The 20,416-nt window shown below is 37.0% G+C and overlaps 1 protein-coding gene across 2 annotated transcripts in view; it reads right to left on the reverse strand.

Moving 5' to 3' along the window:
• The window catches only part of LOC106884261 (uncharacterized), a 541,049-nt gene that overhangs the window by 513,293 nt on the left and 7,340 nt on the right, over positions 1 to 20,416 (reverse strand). The window contains exon 1 of one of the 2 annotated variants that reach the window (XM_052966073.2): positions 1,051 to 1,237. The exons of the other annotated variant lie outside the window; for it this stretch is intronic. The gene's annotated coding sequence lies outside the window, so the exon portion shown is untranslated. Of the gene's footprint in view, positions 1 to 1,050; positions 1,238 to 20,416 lie in introns of those variants that run through there. 2 annotated transcript variants of the gene reach the window in all.

Below are 20,416 nucleotides of genomic sequence, written 5' to 3' on the forward strand. Positions count from 1 at the left end.
ATATATATATATATATATATATATATATATATATACACACACATGTATATATGTATAGATATATAAACATGTATACGTACATACATGCATATATTCATACACATGCATTAATAATACTCAAATCTATATGTATGTGTGTGTGTGTATACGAATATATAACGGTCACAAACAAGTGTGAATATGTGAATGCATACTTGTGTATACTCACACTTTCATACGTTCTTCTCTACGTTTGTGTATACACTCACACAAAATCGCTTATATATATATATATATATATATATATATATATATATATATACGCAAATACGTCTGTATGTGTGTGTGTATATATATATACACACACACGCAAAAGCATTATATATATATATATATATATATATATATATATATACAAGCAAATACGTGTGTGTATACATACATATAAATATATATTTAATATAATTACGCGCATTCAAATATGAACATATATATATCTTTATACAAATGTATTCCAGTGCGTGTAGTTCTTCATGTGTGTGTACACACACACACGTTTCAAAATATGCGTGTTGTATTTTTGTGCGCGGATATGTATGTGTATGTGTGTTCCTGTATGTATGCATGTGTTTGCATTTATTCCGTACTTTTTCGGACCGTGTTTGTATATACATATGTATGTATGCATGTATATACATATGTATGTATGTATAAATATATGCGTGTGTTGTGTTTATATTTGGATCTGTGTATATGTGCGTACGTATATGTCCGTGTGTTTGTTTCCGCAATACAGAACTGTCTGCCAACTTCTTTTTTTTTTTTTTTTTTTTTTACTCATGTCTGCCTTGTATCTGCCTTGCCAATCTCTGTCTACCTGTCTTCCTCATCAACATTGTCTACCACTGCCAGCTTCATCAATACATACCTAATCTACTCTAGCCCTGCCCTGCTTTGCCTCCCATTTCTTCTCACATTCACTCAATTTTTCCTTCCTTCTAGCGCGCATTCTCTTCTTCTCTCTCATTCCCTCAGTAACCTCCATATGTCTTTGTAATAAAACTAACTAACCTTTTAGCTCCTTCTTTCTTGTTGTTCATCACTATTTGCACTCGTCCCATTTCAATCGGATTCAGTGAATTATGTCCATTATTTCCATGAGGATACGATATGTACGCCGACAATATTTTTTTTCACTGTTGCATCTTCCCTCCATGTCTACCTGTCGTCTGCTTTATCCAATTCACTTCATTCATGTATCGTCTGCTACTCCCCGCCTTTCTCCTCACGTCACTCACTCCTCCCGTCTAGTGTCACCCCCTCCAGCATTGTCTCGCCTGCTCTTTCTCTCTTTCTCATATATACATATATATATATATATATATATATATATATATATAATACACACACATACATACACACCCATATATATATATATATATATATATATATATATATATATATATGTAGTGAAACTAACACTACATATATATACTTGCGTTTATGTCTGTTTTATATTTTTGACTTTATATCTTTATAGTCTCTATATACATGTTCACATACAAACACACACACGCGCACAGATATATATATATATATATTTCACTCACGCTTCTGTCAAACTATTTTAGCCTCTCTCTCTCCTCTCTCTCTGATATTCATCCACAAACACTCTCTCGCTCTCTCTCCATCTCTTTTCCTCCCTCTGTCTCCTACTTTCTCTTTCCCTCTCTCGCTAACACTCATCTCTCTCTCCAGCTCTTTTCCGCCCTCTGTCTCCTACTTTCTCTTTCTCTCTCCCTCCCTCTCTCTCTCTCTCTCTCTCTCTCTCCCTTCTTCTTGAACACCGATCCTCTCTCTTCTTCTCTCTCCCTCCCTGTCTAACACTCAACCACTCTCACTCAGTCTTTCTCCCTCTAGTATTTTCACTCCCGTTCTTCATCCGTTTTATCTACCTCTTAATCTTGTGTTACACTCAATTATCATTCCCTCTCTCACTCATTCATTTACTTATTCGTTCACTCCTTCGTTTTCTATTCTTTCTCATTTATTGTTAGGCTCTCTTCCCGCTTTGTTTCACTTTCATGTCACTCGTAGGTCCTCTAATCTTCGTAGTCTTTCACTTTTCTTATTTTCTTTGTTATAACTCTTTCTTACTTTCTATCAATTTTCCTTTCTTCCTTCATTCTATCCTTTCTCATAGCGTTATTGTTTCCCTATCCTGCATATTTATCTGCACAACATTTTAAATCTGTTTTCCCCTCTTCATATCTTCTTATTTTCTAATAGACTCACTCGGTCACACACTCTTTCACTCACTTTTTTTTTTCACCTCTCATTTGTATTGTTATCCCTTAACATTGGTGAGCGACTGCCATAGTATAAAGTTTAAATGTCTAGTAGTTTACAGAATTCATTACGCAACTTTTCCTCAGTGTTCAGATCCCAACGCGCTTTACTTTGTCTTGAATCAGAACTATTTAATCCCATTTCAACTCTTGATCCAGAAATGTAGCAATGGGGCTAAGGGTCGGACGAAGGGAGTGGGTAGTTCTCCCCACCCCCCGAGGCCACAGGTTTGAAGGAGTTCCAAATTTCCTCTTCGTTTCTTGATTGTCATACATGTTAATTATAATTAAAGTTGGGGGTAGGTTACCAAAGCTATGTTTTGCCCCTGGGAGTCGAGAACCTTATGCGATTGTTATAAACAAAAACATCAATGACCATTACAGAAAATTTTGTATGAACACACACGCACACACACACACACACAAGTATTTATATATATACGTGTGTGTATGTACTCATTTATGTTTCGTATTTACTGAGTATGTATACATATACACGTATATGTATAAATATTGTCTTTTGAAAAAAACTGTGTGCGTAGGGATGGGTAAATCTGTGCACGCGCGTGTGTAATGTGAAAGAAAGAAAACCAAATTTAAAAGAAGGATTGGCAGATTTTTCTATGGTGACAGTGTATACAGGTCCACGTTATTTACTATATCTAAGAAGCTAGGGGCAGAATGCGAAGGAGATTGGACTGCTATTTCTTGCATGTCGAGCGACCGCGTAGAATTTCCAGCATTCGATATCGATAAACTAAGTGCTAGCCGAGTACTGAGTCGATATAACTGACTGCGATCTCTCCCACAATTTCTGGCCTTGTGCCTAATTTAAGAATCATTATTAGATTTTTCTATCCCTATTCTCTCCAACGTTGTCTACCTTTATCTTTCATTCTTCCATCCTTTGTCTCCTCTATCTTGTTTTTGTCTTTTCTGCTTCCAAAGTCTTATATCTTTCTCGCGCACACATACACAAACTCACATTCACTCTCTCTTTTTCTCACACACACATACACACACTCACATTCTCTCTGTCATATCTTTCTTTCATTCAGTCTCTCCAACCAAACACAAGCAAACGCACACACACAAATGCTCTACTTTGTTAGACGCGCGCACAAACACAGTCTCCTGTCCTCTTACTCCATCCCCATTACGCGCTCACACACCAACACACATACCTCTTTCTCCCTCAATTCAACTCACTACTCTTTATCACACACACACACACACACACACACGTATACACGCACACATCTTTCTGCTTTCTTCTCTTCTGTTTATTTGCTGTTTATTTTCTATTAACATATAATCTGTATGTCACTCAAACAGTTATATCTATTAACTGTTTAGCAATCATTCACTATTTCATTTTTCTGTTTTCGTTTCTCCTCCTCCTCCTTCAGTTTACCTATCGACCTAACCACACACACACACACACACACACACACACACACACACACACACACACACACACACACACACACACACACACACACACACACGGCTGTCTACTTGAACATCTTTACGTTTCTTTCACCAGTAGGCTTTTAAAGACAAGATATACTCCCATCTCTAATGTTTTTAACCAAAAACACTTCACTTAGCTGATTTCGTTAGAATTATCTGCCCCTAAAGGTGAATAATCTCGTTTAATCAAGACTTCTTCACCCCAATATATTACATATACGGGATCTTCTCGTATGTCTCCTTATTTATCTAGATTAGCAGAATAGTTCTATTTTCTTTTTCGATTTTTTTTTTTCGGTTATTTAATTTAAATTAATTTATTTACTCTACATTTTCATCTTCAGAGTGCAAATCCCATTGCAGTCAATTTTGCATTTTGTCCTTCTGGAAACGGTCAAATAAAATACCAGTCACTTACCAGGTGGGATATAACCGATTATTTCTCAACCTCAAATTTCTGGTCTTTTGCCGATATTGGAAATAATGATGAAAATGGTTTCAAATTTTGGCACAAAGCCAGCAATATTGGGGGCAGGGATGAGTCGATGCCATCGATCCCAGTGTTCAGCTGGTACTTATTTTATCGAAACCCGAAAGGATGAAATTCAAAGTCGACCACGGCGGAATTTAAACTCAGAATTAAAGACGGACAAAATGCCGCTTGGCATTTTATTCGATATGAAAGTGATTCTGCCATTTCAGGTACAAGGTACTTTTTCATCGACCTCAAAAGGATAAAAGTCAACCTCTGTGAGAATGAACCCAGAGGGTAAAGATGGTGAAATGTCGCTAAATATTCTGTCCGCCGTGCTAACGATTCCACCAGCTTCTGCCTTAACCCTTCGTGGGCTGGCAGGGTCCCTTGCGACCCCAGCAAATTTTAAAAGTTATGCAACTTTTACATTTTTAATCCAAATGATTTTATATCTCACGACTTTTATTGTCAATTGTTTATGTATGCACATACAAATTTAGAGTTAAAAATTTCCACTTATATGGATGTTATAGCATACAACATGGTCATTGGCCATCTGTGAAATTATTTTCTTCTGTTCTTTTTTTAGATATTCTGATGAACTATAAATCAATCTTTTTCGTATTTGTACTGGCATGAATCGATATACCTTTTTCTTTTATTCTTTTTGTTTTATTTTATATTTAGTGCTATATGTATAGTTTATAAAACTATGAAAGAAGTGCTAAGTTTTTTGTTCTGTATCGTGCAATCACACATATATACAAGATTAAACAGATATTACTTTATGGATAGTGTGGAAATGCGAAAAAATAAAACGGGACCCCAATGGCTTCTTGTGTAATTCCAACCCCGCCGACCCACGAAGAGTTAATATTAATTATGACGGTTTTCAATTTTGGCACAAGGTCACTAATTTCAGACGAGAGGGCAAGTCAATTACATCAACCCCAGTGCCCAGTTGGTTCTTATTTTATCGACCCCAGAATGATGACAGGCAAAGCCGACTAGTGGAAGTTGAACTCGGAACGTAAAGACGGATAAAATGCCGCTAAGCATTTCGGCCGGCGTGCTAATAAATCTGCAGGCTCGCTTCCTTAACAATAATAATAATCATTTTCACTGATGGCACACGGCCTGAAATTTGGCGGAATCAGGGGATAGTCGATCACATCGACTCCAGTGCGTAACTGGTACTTATTTCATCGACCTCGAAAAGATGAAAGCAAACTCGACCTCGGCGGAATTTGAACTCAGATCGTAAGATGGACAAAATGCCGCTAAACATTTCACCCGGCGTGCTAACAGTTCTGCCATCTCCTCGCCTTTAATAATAATCCTTTCTACTATAAGCACGAAGCCTGAAATTTTAGGAGAGGTGTCTAATCGATTCAAATGCTTTCAAATTTTGCCACAAGGGCAGCAATTTTGGGGGAGGGAATGAGTCGATTACATCGACCCCAGTGTTCAACTGGTAATTATTTTATCGACCCCGAAAGGATGAAAGGCAAAGTTGACCTCGGCGGAATTTGAACTCAGAACGTAAAGACGGACAAAATATTTAGCGATAAAATGCCGCCAAGCATTTTGCCCAGCGTATTTAACGGTTCTGCCAGCTCGCCGCCTATAACAATAATAGTCCTTTCTACTATAGGCACAATGCCTGAAATCTTTTTTTTTTTTTTGCGGGGGGGGGGGGGGGTAGTCGATTACATCAACCCCAGTGCGTAACTTCTACTTATTTCTTCATCGAAAGGATGAAATGCCAAGACGACCTCGGTGGAGTTTGAACTCGGAATGTGAAGAGGGACGAAATACCGCTAAGCATTTCGCCCGGCGCGCTAACGATTCTGCCAGCTCACCACCTTTAAAACGAAAGTAATGCAAATCTAATAATAATAGTTTCAATTTTTTTGTAACAACGGCAGCAATTGTGGGGGAGGAGTCGATTACATTGACCCCAGTGTTTAACTGGTACTTGTTCTATAGACTCCGAAAGGATGAAAAGCAAAATTGACCTCGGCGGAATTTGAACTCAGAATTGAAGGCGGACGAAATGCCGCTAAGCATTTTACTCGGTGTGCAAGCGATTCTGCCATTTCAATCCTTACTACCGAGGTCGACTAACCTTTTCATCCTTTCGAGGTCGATAAATCAAGTACCAGTCAAGTACTAAGGTCGATGTAATCGACAATTCCTCTCCCCCAAATTTCAGGCCTTGTGCCTATATTAGAAAGGATTATTATTATCATTATTATTATTATTATTATCATTATTGAGATATCCGCAGAGCGATGTAACCGGTTTGCACCTGCTCTTACAGTGTTCTTGCATTGCCGACTGGGGGAGTTATGTCGAGGAGATGTCATCCATTTATCGAAAGAGATCCAGTTATCAGCTGACACAGAATGAAGACCGTTTCACCGCCTTTCTTTGACTATGGTAAAAGAAATTGCGTGGCTGACGCGAATGGAACTATTGAAATCAGGTACTTCTCTTTGCAGTCAAATGCTCATTGATTTTTCAAGTTCCACTCGGAGAGGAAAGTGAAGGTGAGAGGAAGAGGAAGGTTCTGTCCCACTTCACTAGTAAATTTTTTAAAAGGTGGGTAAATGCAGGCTGAAAAGTACGGAAGGGACAGGAGCAACTGGTATGGTATTCCTGGAAAGCAGGGCGACTGAGGATCGGTGGGGTTCCTTAAGCGCCTCTTGGGGAATTTTCTTATTAATTGTTATTGTAACATTCATTACACGTTTTCCATGTAAACCCACACTGTTTGTTGTGTATTGTCCTAAATGTTTCTGTGGCCCTTGTTACCAAGAAAAAAAGGATTATTATTATTATTATTATTATTATTATTATGTGGGCGGTGAGCTGGCAGAATCGTTAGCACGCTGGACGAAATGCTTGGCAGTATTTCGCCCGTCGCTACGTTCTGAATTCAAATTCCACCGAGGTCGACTTTACCTTTCATTCTTTCGCGGTCGATTAAATAAATACCAGTTACGCACTGGAACCGATGTAATCAACTCCATCCACTCCCCCAAGCTGCCCTTGTGATAAAAATTTGAAATCATCATTATTATTATAATTTTGGGGTCGGTGAAATAAGTACCAGTTGAGCCCTAGAATCAATGTAATAGACTTTAGCCTTTTCCCACAACATTCAGCCCTTGTGTCTTTAGGTCGAAGGATGATTAGTATTATAGCGGTGAGTTAGCAGAAATATTTAGAGTGTCGGAGAAAGTGTTTAATGGCGTTTGTTTTGACTCCTTACGTTCTGTGTTCAAATGCCGTTGAAATTAACTTTCATCTTTCAGGATTGATAAAGTAGGTATCATTCAAGTACATGTTCGACGTAATCAACTTGCCCCTCAGTACCTCAAAAATGTTGGCCTTTTGCGAAAACTAGAAGGGATTATTATTAATATTCTTGTTGGACAAAATATCTTGTGGAATTTGTTCTCACATTTTACGTTCTGAAGTCGAATCTTTTTTGAGGACAACTGTCTTTCATTCTTCGAGGGGTCCTCAAAATAAATGCCACTAAACACACACACACACACACATGCATGCGCACAGATATGTACATATATACATGCGCACACACATGTATATATATATAATATATATACACACAGACACACACATATACGTACATATACGTACATAAGGCGTCGAGATGGCAGAAACGTTAGCACCATGGGCGAAATGTTTAGCGGTATTTCGTCTGCCGCTATGTTCTGAGTTCAAATTCCGCGGAGGTCGATTGTGCATTTCATCCTTTCGGGGTCGATTAAATAAGTCCCAGTTACGCACTGGGGTCGATATAATCGACTTAATCCATTTGTCTGTCCATGTTTGTCCCCTCTGTGTGTAGCCCCTTGTGGGTAGTAAAGAAATAATACGTATATACGTACATGCACGCGCCCACACACATACACAAGTGTGTGTGTTTGTGTGTGTAAAGGACATATTTAAAAAAAACTGGAGACAAAAGTGTTAAAGACAAACACACACACACACACACACACATCCTCACGGATTCGTATGTATATAATGCAAACGGGCAGCTATCTATCTAACTATCTAGGATAGATAAATAGATCGACAAGACAGGCAAACTGATTGAAAGACAGACAGATATATATATATATATATATATATATATATATATATATATATATATAGATAGATAGATAGATAGATAGATAGATAGATAGATGTGCACATATAAACAACTACGATTGTTTTGTGTTAAGACGCGTGATTTAATTTATTCTCGTGTTTTCACTGAACGTTTCTCTCACTTCCTCTGTCTGTTTCTTTCTTTCTTTCTTCTCATCTATCTATTTTTCTTTACCTCCACACTCTTACATGCACCCCTCCCGCACTCTCTCTCTCTCTATCTCTTGTTATAAACATCGTTCAAGATGAGATATCTGTCTGCTTATTCGCGTGTGTCTGTGTACAGCATGCTACAATCTCCACATGTACAAATCTAATGATGTCCTTGAGTATTGTCGCTCCATATTTTCATCCCTTCGTTGCAAAGCCTCTCTCCCCGCCCCTTCCACCACCGAACTACACTTGTACATCGTAACATGCGATGGAGTGCGTAACAGTGCCTAGCGTAGGGTGTCGATTGTCAGCGTCCTTCCATTAAAATAGGGCACTAGCAGCATGCATGGACGGGGGTAGAGGATTATCAGGACTTCTAATAAGAGTGGAATGGGAGAAGAATAAGGGAGTGGAATGGGGGAGGGTAAAAGGAAAGAAATACAATGATTTGAGAAAGCTGGATGGACGTGTAAGGGTGGAGAAGGAGTGAAACGAAAACGATAAGCTCTGGAGGAAAAAATGAAAGAATAAACGGGAAAAGATGTGGAATATAAGGATGGAAAATGGAGATGTGTAAAAGAAGTATAGAACTGCGACATAAAAATAAGACAGGCAAAGACGGGCGAAAAGATTCAAGAATAAGATAATTGAATATATATTTTAAATAGTGCATTAATAAATGATCGTCTGAAAAATAAAGGAGAAAAATTACTTCATGATTGTGCGTGTGATGGGTGTGTGAATACTCTTTACTCTTTTTACTCTTTTGCTTGTTTCAGTCATTTGACTGCGGCCATGCTGGAGCACCGCCTTTAGTCGAGCAGATCGACCCCAGGACTTATTCTTTGTATGCCTAGTACTTATTCTATCGGTCTCTTTTTTGCCGAACCGCTAAGTTACGGGGACGTAAACACACCAGCATCGGTTGTGAAGCGATTTTTTTTTTGGGGGGGGCATCACAGACACACAAACATATACACACACATACATATACACACACATACATATACATATATACGACGGAAGTTTCTGTCTACCAAATCCACTCACAAGACTTTGGTCGGCTCGAGGCTATAGTAGAAAACACTTGCCCAAGGTGCCACGCAGTGGGAATGAGCCCGGAACCGTGTGGTTGGTAAGCAAGCTACTTATCACGCAGTCACTCCTGCGCCTATACATACATACATACATACATACATACATACATACATACATACGTACATTTCTTTTTTTTTTTTTTTTCAGGATTAAATAAAAATAACACAACAAACGAAAATATGATGATCTAGCACAATTATTGAGAAGTGTACCAACTTCTGGCAAGCTGGTCATATTGGGAGATTTCAGTGCAAGAGTTGGAAAGGACTATGTTTCATGGCTTGTTTTAAGTCGATATGTGATTGGAAAATGTAATAAATATGGAGTAGCTCTTTTAACGTTTTATGCTGAGAATAATCTGGTGTCACCAGCACTCTATTTAAACAGAAAAATGAATATAAAAACAACCTGGATGCACCCAAAATCTAAGCACTCGCATCTCATAGATTATATTCTGATCAAAAACGTGATGTGAAAGGCGGTTCTAGCGTTCGGGCCATGAGAGGGGCAGAGAGCTGGACTGACCATCATCTAGTGCGTGAAAAAATAGATTTTTCGATAATGCCTAAAAATCGACAGTCTGGTACTAAGGTATCCAAAAAGTTAAATTTTTGCAAACTTTAAATTATCAAGCAACTTGCAAAGAATCCACGATGCTATAGAAAGTATCAATCTTGACCCAAACAATCTATGGGAAGATTTCAAAACAAAAGTATTTCAGGCTGCAAGTTCGTCAGTGGGATTTAAATCACGTAAGTCCAGACATTTATTTAACAATGAACAAGCTGAATATCAATAAGTCTCCAGGGTCTGATGGAATCTGTGCAGAAGTTTTGAAATATGGGGGTGACAAAATGTTTGAACTCTTAAATATATTAGTTTGTCATTGCTGGAGAATTGAGAAAGTGCCTCAAACCTGGATTGATGCCATTTTAGTCTCCTTGTATAAATCGGGGCCAAAGGATCTGTGTGGTAATTTACGAGGGATTTCGCTTTCGTCTGTGGTTGGAAAGGTACCTGACCGCATTTTGTTAGAACGTTTAAATACCTTCATAGTTCCAAATATAGTGTCTGAGTCTCAGTGTGGTCTCTTTTTCCCCCAGGGGCACAGTTGATTGTATCTTTACTATCAGACAATTACAAGAAAAGTGCATTGAATCTTGCTCTATACCATTGCTTTGTTGATTTGAGCAAAGCATTCGATACTGTTAATCGATATGCTCTGTGGCTAATTCTAAGAAAAATAGGCTGCCCAGAAAATTTTGTAAACAGGATCAGGGCTTTGCATCAAGATATGAAACCCATGGAAAACGAACCTCCACCAACTATTCTACCTATATTACTCTGCACACCTTTGAATGCAGTGTATGCGAGAAGGTTTGCAATTCTAACGGAGGTCTGAAAAGACATTTTAAGATCAACAAAGATAAGAATTTATCTGCAACTCTTGGTGGTCCAAATCGGATGTGAAATGTATGTGGGTATCTTTGCAGAACATTTTCTGGTTTTGAAAGCCATATCAGATGCCATGATGGTTCTAAGGTGTAGGTACAAGAGGTGGCAAAACTGCGTAAGCAGTAGACATCCACCATATATAAATATAAATAGACATGCATATATATATATATATGTGTATTTCTATATATACATGTATACATATATATACATACATAAATACATATGTATCTATATATATATATATATATATATATATATATATATATATATATATATATAGACTTTCATATATATATATATATATATACGTATATATACATATTTATATATAGATGTGCATATATATATATATATATATATATATATATATATATATATACATACTTACATATATATACATAGATATATATATGTATAAATATACAAACATATATACATGCATGTATACAAATATATACATACATATATGTATTCACATACATATACATATGTATATATCTTTATGTATATATATATATACATATATATATTCACATTCATATATACATATATATATATAGATACATATATACATACATATATACACATTATATATATCTGCATATATACATAAATATATATATACATATATATATATATATATATATATATATATATATATATATATATATATATATATATATACATACATATAGACATATGTTTAATTATATGTATTTCTTCTATCTTAATGAATAAAAATTCTTCGGATAGAATAAATGGGTTAATAGAAACCAATGTAGCAAAGAACACAAAATAACTTTGGTGTTGTTCCTGTTTTTAAGGCAGGAACTCCTAGAAATTTTGGGTATTTGAGTATATTTAAAAATTTAAGGGATGGAGAAAACGCATGTTATAATTGCAATTATAACATGCGTTTTCTCTATTCCTTAAATTTATATATATATATATGTATATATATACACATACATATATATATATATATATATATATATATATGCGTACACGCACTCACACGTATATATATATATATTTATATATATATATATGCGTACACGCACACACACGTATATATATATATATATATATATATATATATATATATATATATATATATATATATATATTCTGGCGTGAATATACATAGACACACATACACATATAAACGCACACGCATTATTCTTTCGGCAATAAGTTCTTGCTTTTATATTCCCACGTTGAAAATATATCGTTTGATGTTGACAGAGGCGGAAAAAGAGAAAGAAAGAGTGAGAATCATTATGCGAGAAGGTAAATGATTATATTCAAAGCAGTAAAATCGAAAAATTATACTTGAAAGATAGGAACGTTGTGAAAATGTAGATAAAATATTTTATGACGTTTCCAATCGTAAAATACATTACAAGAGAGCGTGAAACTTCTAAGTAAAATCTAAAAATTTTATTTAAAATCAACTTATATAAATGCGATACTATATCAATATTGGTAATAAATATTAGGCGTGAATAATGAAGCTATTAATTTGCTTGGAGCATATTAAAAGAGGGCGCAATATCAAGGAATATTAATTCCTGTTTTGTTTAGCGGAAACAATTTTAAAATGTTTGAAAACATACACGCGCAGACAGGCACCTAAGTATTTTTATAAACACATATATTTTTTACATGCTTTTATATATATACTCGCAAATTTATACGCACATCAAAATACACACATCTTTATAAACAAACATAGATTGATATCCATTTACATAACCACACATATATACACTTCACACCTATCCACAAGTATCGATGTATATACTCATGTATGTTGATGTGTAAGTTTAAATACGTGTGCGTGTACATATATGTGCATAACTTTATAGTTATATATATATCCACACACACACACACACACACACACACACATATATATATATACACATATATATATATACATATATGTATATACACACACATATATAATATATATACGCACATATGTATATACATATATGTATACATATATACTCATATATATGAATATATATACACAAAAATATATATATTAATATACACACACATATATATATATATATATATATATATATATATATACATATTTATACGTATACACACACATATATGAATATATGTGCACACACACACATATACATATATATATATATATTTATATTAATAGCAATTATATGACAACAAAAAAATGAATGAGACCTCGATAGTATGTAAATTGAGGAATTTATCTGTAATATAATATGTGACAATTATTCGCTTGGCATGATTAAAACTCCGAGTTTCGGATGTTGGAGTGGAAATCTGCTCCGGCATCTCGTCAGACAAAAACTGACGAGATTCCGCAGCAGATTTCCGCCCCGACATCCGAAACTCGGAGTTTTATTATGGCAACCGATTAATTGACACACACACACACACACACACACACATATATATATATACATCTTCATTCATACATATATATACATCTTATTCGTATATATTCAATCATACATGTATATATCTATATTCATATATATGTCTACATACATATACACAACGCATATATATATTTGTATACGCACACAAACGTGTGTATTCACGCACACACACACACACACACATTAAAAAGCAACACTAATTGATTATAATTCTCATATATTTATCTTTACGAGGAAAAATTGACTGTGACTTTGAAATTTGGCAGAGTTGGATTCGAAATTATTGTCAACTGTTTCCTTATGAACATAATATATATATATATATATATATGGTCGACTTTGCCTTTCCTCCTTTCGGGGTCGATAAATAAAGTACCAGTTACGCACCGGGGTCGATGTAATCGACTTAATCCCTTTGTTTGTCCTCTCTATGTTTAGCCCCTTGTGGACAATAAAGAAATAAGAAGCGTTAGCACGCGGGATGAAATGCTTAACGGCATTTCGTCTGTCTTTGCGTTCTGATTTTTAATTTCCGCCCAGGTCGACTTTGCCTTTCATCCTTTTAGCGTTGATAAATTAAGTATCAGTTGCGTACTGGGGTAGATCTAATTAACTGCCCCCCCCCCCACTCCTCCCAAATTTCGGGCCTTTTGCCTAGAGTAGAAAAGACTATACTCTGCAGTTCAATTTTTGAAAGCCTTAGTCACGAAGATCAAGTCGAAATAGACAAAAAATAATCATGAATATTTGAAATTGATTATTCTTTTCTTAGTTACTTAGTCTTTTCTTAGTTAATTATTCTTTCAAATACCTTAATGATAGGTAGCCTGAGCGGAGGCGCAATGGCCCAGTGATTAGGCAGTGGACTGACAGTCGTAGAAGGGCAGTTTCGATTCCCAGACCGGGCGTTATGAGTGTTTATTGAGCGAAAACACCTAAAGCTCCACGAGGCTCCGGCAGGGGATGGTGGCGAACCCTGCTGTACTCTTTCACCACAACTTTCTCTCACTCTTTCTTCCTGTTTCTGTTGTGCCTGTAATTCAAAGGGTCAGCCTTGTCACACTGTGTCACGCTGAATATCCCCGAGAACTACGTTAAGGGTACACGTGTCTGTGGAGTGCTCAGCCACTTGCACGTTAATTTCACGAGCAGGCTGTTCTGTTGATCGGATCAACAGGAACCCTCGACGTCGTAAGCGACGGAGTGCCAACAACAATAACAGGTAGCCTGAGATCGATCGACCGAGAATTTCCTTTAAGTTGCTTATTTCTCTTTTTGGAAACTGAGATGACGTTAAGCTAGAAGATATTTAGGAATATATCATATTACAGGCGGTTTTCTCTAGATCAGTCGTGGGCAACATGCCTAACCGCAAGACTTTCTGAATGCCACGTTTAATGTACCTTCGGTTTTAAGTAGTGCGGTTTGGTTGTTGATGAGCCATGTCTCAAGAAAGCTTTTCCAATGCCAACTCTACACATTAGTTAAAGTGGATACAGTCTTCAATTGCCCAGGATATTAACAGGAAACCTATCGGTACCTACTACAGAGCGACGTTGAATTTCATTTATGGTTGCAACGATGTCTGTCTGGAATACTGATAATTATTATCAAAATTATTAAGGTTTCTAAATCGTCGATGTTGTTTAAATGAATGCGTGAATGCCAATGGGATCAATCAATATAGTTTTTGTAGAATCTCCCCCAGCTATGTGACGTATTGTGAAGAATAAGTAGAACGATTAGTGAAGCTGTAGTAGTCATTTGTTGGTGAAGTCGTGGTTGTACAGGTGTTGGCTTGCCTGTGTGGTAGGAAGTTTGCTTCCCAACCACATAGTAGGACTGGTTCTGGCTCCAGTCTCACTGTACAGCACATTGGGCAAGTATCATCTATTATAGCCTCTTGGCCGACCTAAACCTTTTGTGTTCATTTGATAGATGAAAAAGAAACTAAAAAAAAAAAAAACCTTACTAGTTTGTATGTGCGTGTTTTTTTTAGTTTGTCTCCCAGAACTGCTTGACAACCGGTGCTGTTTCAATGATGTCCCTGTACCATAGTTGTTCGGCAAAAAGCAAACGAGAGAAAAAGTACCAGACTTTAAAAAAATTAAATAAAAAGACTAGGGTCGATTAGTTCTGCTAAATCATTTCAAGGTGGTGCCCCAGCATGACCTTAGTCCAATGACCGAAATAAGTAAGAACTAAAAGGAAAGATAAATGAGTAAAACTCTTCTGACATGAGTACGATACGTTAATGGCCTAATTCTCTTCTGCAACCGGTTGTTAGTTGGTGAAACTTTACCTATTATTCAGAAGTGAATATTTTTTCGACTCGTATGTTTTCAATGTTTGTCAAGTGTTCTTAATGAAGCCGTTGCTGGTAGTTATCGTTTAGGCGATCTGGCGGAATCATTAATACGCCGGACAAAAAGCTTAGCAGCATTTCGTCCGTATTCACATTCTGAGTTAAAATGCCGCCGGGGTCGAATTTGCCCTTCATCCTTTTTTTGGGGTGAGGGGCGATGAAATAAGTAGCAGTTGAACACGGAGCTCGATGCAATCGACTTACCCCTCCCCCAAAATTACTGGCCCTGTGCCAAAATTTGAAATCATAGTTTAGCTTAGTTTTATATTTGTCAAATCTTTAGAATTTGCTGATGCGGGTTGAGAGCCTGGTTATTTGATGGTGCCAAGGCTAGCTTGAGTGAAATCACCCATAAGAGAGAAGAGAAGTTATTTGGCACCAGTGTAAAGAATCAGTGGAGCGATTGATAATACATCGGTCCTATATTAGATGGTAAATGAGTAGGACACATTTCAGATGAGTTTTATTTCTTAATACCGCAATCTTCTTCTGTAGTCATTTCATTGCTATTGAAAGTTTTCACGCTGTTTTGAATACGATGTTTTCGTCTCGATTGTTTTTAAGGATTGTTGGTTATTGGAAGTAATATTTTTGTTGATTAGACATTTTTTTAATGTAATCTTTTAAATATTCTCTTTCACTCTTTTACTTGTTTCAGTTATTTGACTGCGGCCATGCTGGAGCAAATCGACCCCCAGGACTTATTCTTTGTAAGCCTGGTACTTCTTCTATCGGTCTTTTTTTGCCGAACCGGTAAGTTACGGGGACGTAAACACACCATCATCGGTTCTCAAGCGATGCTGGGGTTTGGGGGTTGGCAAACACAAACACACAAACATATGCACACACATACATACATATATATATACGACGGGCTTCTTTCAGTTTCCGTCTAACAAATCCACTCACAAGGCTTTGATCGGCCCGAGGCTATAGTAGAAGACACTTGCCCAAGGTGCCACGCAGTGGGACTGAACCCAGAACCATGTGGTTGGTAAGCAAACTACTTTTATTCATTAAATTAGACACGAGGGCAGTACACAGAGTAGCTGCGGGCTGGACGAAGACATTAATGAGATGAGATGAATGATGAACACGGTAATGGGAGAAGACAGAAGCCGTCTGCCGAACTCTGCTTTTCTAAATTGCTCTTTTATAAATTAAACAAATTTACAAATTGAGGCTATAAACCTCTTACTTCACAATATCATTAAGTCTTTGAACAGAAGCACTTGCTTCTTACACTTTTCTTGTTATGAGCCACATGCCCCTTCAATATAAGGCACTCGTCCTCATACAATTTACCGCCCGACTAGACTCAGTGCTTCACTCAAGCACCTTGATGGTTGTAGATCGAGCCACTTCAGCATGAAGCGGAATGCATCCTCGCGGGAGGCGCTATCAGGCGCCGACCGTGTCCCGTACTTTTTTCTTTTGGGGGGGGGGCACAGGAGTAGTGGCACTTCCGGCTTAACCGGAAGGTCCCCCTCGTCCCCCGCAGCCTTCGGTGGGCAAACATTGTTGCCCACCTTCTTTCTTTTTTTTTCCTTTCTTCGAGGAGGCTTCCACCTCCTCGACTTCCTCCGTCTCTCCCTCCAGTGAGGGAACGGGGGAACTACGTTTATTAACTGCTCCAGGACCCAATTCTGAGCCTGGCTACATTAATAAGAGTAAAAGAACATATATCTCACAGTGAAGGCGCGTGGCCTAGTGCTTAGGATGTTGCACTCACGATCGCAAGATTGTGATTTCGATTTCTAGACAGATATTGTATTCTTGAGGAGAACACTTTATTTCACGTTGTTCTATTCTACTCAGATGTAAATATGTAATACCTGCGACGGATTGTCGTTCCGTTAAGGGAGAATATTGGTCTGTTCCGCCACACCAGTGGACTGGCATCATTCGAAAGCTACAACAATGCGCAGAAGTGCATTGTCACCAGTGCTGTACAACAACAGCCAATAATGCGTCTTTGGCAATAATAAGTCGATACAGTGAATGATATACATACATGCAAATGATCATATAAAATAACAATATATAAAATAATTTATAAACATTTAATGCATCGCCTCGTACGTTTCCAAAAATCACTTGTCCTTTAAGATCACAGTACGGATTAAGATCCAAGTTCAATACGGACTGTGATCTTAAGAGACATGTGATTTATGGAAACGCACGCAGCGATGCATTAAATGTTCATAAAATCTATCCAAGGATTATTGTTATTATTATTATATTCATCCTACATTATATCGGTGCAGCTCAATGCAACTCCGAAAAACTGGTTCACTAGTCAGCATAATAGAATAAGGGCTGTATTTGCATATTTAAAAGTTTCTTATAAACAAATTGAAAACATATATATCATTATCAAGATCCGATAGAATCAAGGTATTTAAATAACAAAGGCACCAAGGTAGAGTCGCGGATAATGCACCTGAGCATTAATTATGTACAGACACTAATATACTAAAGTAAATACGGATTTGTCTTTCTAGTTACGTATGCATTCAGTACATGTTTACAATTGTGACATCTAGTATCTTGTTTCTATTTCTTTTCACTTTTTCTCTTTTATTTTCCTTGTCTTTTCCTTCTCCCTCCTTTTCTATCATATATCAGCCATCCATCCATCCATCCAGTCAGCCAGCCATCCACTTTCTTCATAGATTATTTATCTAGTTTTTACATGTACTTTTTGTTTTACAGGACACTCATTCGTCCTTGTCTGAATTATTAATATTATCCCTTACAGCATAGTCAACTCTTCGTCTCTAAAAGGACATTTTTCCATCACTGTATTTATTAATACCTATCTCCACGTAAATAGACGATTTGCGTCATCCAGTTATTAATTTTTAATATAATTTCGACTCGCCTTTAATGTTCATGTTTTTCAGTTAAGCTAATCGGTTTTTTTTTTTATGCAACTGATTCCTGTTATTTTGAAAGTTTTTAATGCCTAGTCCAATCAGCTTCCAATGTTTACTCGCTGACTTTAGATGTTTACTCGATGACTTACTAAATAATTCTCATTGCACTGATTATAAGCATTTATAAATCACAGAATTATTCTAAATATTAACGACTGTCTGATGATCGCTTACGTGAAACTATGAGCAATAAATTTTGAAATCTTTTCAGCTCCAATAAAATACATGTGTGTGTGTGTGTGTGTGTGTGTGTGTGTGTGTGTGTGTGTGTGTGTGTGTGTGTGTGTGTGTGTGTGTGTGTGTGTGTGTGTGTGTGTGTGTGTGTGTGTGTGTGTGTGTGTGTGTGTGTGTGTGTGTGTGTGTGTGTGTGTGCGCGCGCGCGGGCGGTTAAGAAATTTATTTTGCAAATGTGTGGTTTCGGGTTCAGTCCCACTCCGCACAGCCTTGGGCAACTGTTTTCTGCTATTGCGCCAGACCAGTCAATGCCTTGTGAGTAGATGTGGTATTCGAAAGAGAGAGAGTCCAATGACTGATATATATATATATATATATATATATATGCGAGTAAAAATAAATACAAAAAAGGGTTTTTTTTTTGTATGATTGTGTATAGAGGAATATATTATTTTGTTTAAAAGAGTTCTAACACTGTCTGTTTTTTATGTTTTATTTATATTCCTGCAGAACCAATGTGGGGTATAGAATATGGAATATACAATATATAAAATAAAATAAAATAAAATAAAAATGGATGGCACCATGAAATAAAGTATTGAATTTAGATGACATATTGAGTGTTCAATATAAAGGATCAAATATATAAATATAAATATATATAAAGGCGACTCGAGTTTCAGGGCTATTTCCTTTCGTCATGGCCGGTATGACAGACTAGAACCCGAACAGCCAAATTGATATACTCGATTATAAAGCTATTATAAAACCGCAATACTACGAATCTAGTTGTGGATACTTATGTCTCAATCTAATCTTTTGGTCTAAATTAAACAACAGCCAATGCACCCTCAAACATTACTACAGCATCTTGAAAAAGCAAAAAACAAAACCGACATATCTGGTTAATGTATTCAACCTAATCTCTTGGTGGTGGAGGCGCAATGGCCTAGTGGTTAGGGCAGCAGACTCGCGGTTATAGGATCGCGGTTTCGATTCCCAGACCGGGCGTTGTGAGTGTTTATTGAGCGAAGACACCTAAAGCTCCACGAGGCTCCGGCAGGTGTTGGTGGTGGCGAACCCTGCTGTACTCTTTCACCACAATTCTCTCTCATTCTTTCTTCCTGTTTCTGTTGTGCCTGTAATTCAAAGGGTCAGCCTTGTCACACTGTGTCACGCTGAATATCCCCGAGAACTACGTTAAGAGTACACGTGTCTGTGGAGTGATCAGCCACTTGCACGCTAATTTCACGAGCAGGTTGTTCCGTTGATTGGATCAACTGGAACCGTCGACGTCGTAAAGCGATGGAGTGCCAACAAATCTCTTG

Source organism: Octopus bimaculoides, chromosome 3 (assembly GCF_046866305.1).
Source record: "Octopus bimaculoides isolate indiv1 chromosome 3, ASM4686630v1, whole genome shotgun sequence".
In the NCBI taxonomy this organism is placed as follows: Eukaryota; Metazoa; Mollusca; class Cephalopoda; order Octopoda; family Octopodidae; genus Octopus; species Octopus bimaculoides.